Source organism: Etheostoma spectabile, chromosome 7, assembly GCF_008692095.1.
Source record: "Etheostoma spectabile isolate EspeVRDwgs_2016 chromosome 7, UIUC_Espe_1.0, whole genome shotgun sequence".
NCBI classification, from domain to species: domain Eukaryota; kingdom Metazoa; phylum Chordata; class Actinopteri; order Perciformes; family Percidae; genus Etheostoma; species Etheostoma spectabile.
Window position 1 is genome coordinate 12,491,962 of NC_045739.1, and position 219 is coordinate 12,492,180.

At 56.2% G+C, this 219-nt stretch overlaps 1 long non-coding RNA gene across 1 annotated transcript in view; it reads left to right on the forward strand.

Moving 5' to 3' along the window:
- LOC116692854 (uncharacterized) overlaps window positions 1–219 on the forward strand; it is an 8,483-nt gene that overhangs the window by 337 nt on the left and 7,927 nt on the right. The window lies entirely within an intron of this gene.

The window sequence follows — 219 nt, forward strand, 5'->3', positions numbered from 1 at the left end:
CCACATTAACCAGCTCCGACTGGGGGATCCCAAGCGGTTCCCAGGCCAGGTTGGAGATATAATCTCTCCACCTAGTCCTAGGTCTTCCCAGCTGGACATGCCCAGGAGGCAACCTTACCAGATGTCCGAACCACCTCAACGGACTCCTTTCGACGCAAAGGAGCAGCGGCTCTACTCCGAGCCCCTCATGGATGACTGAGCTTCTCACCCTATCTCTAA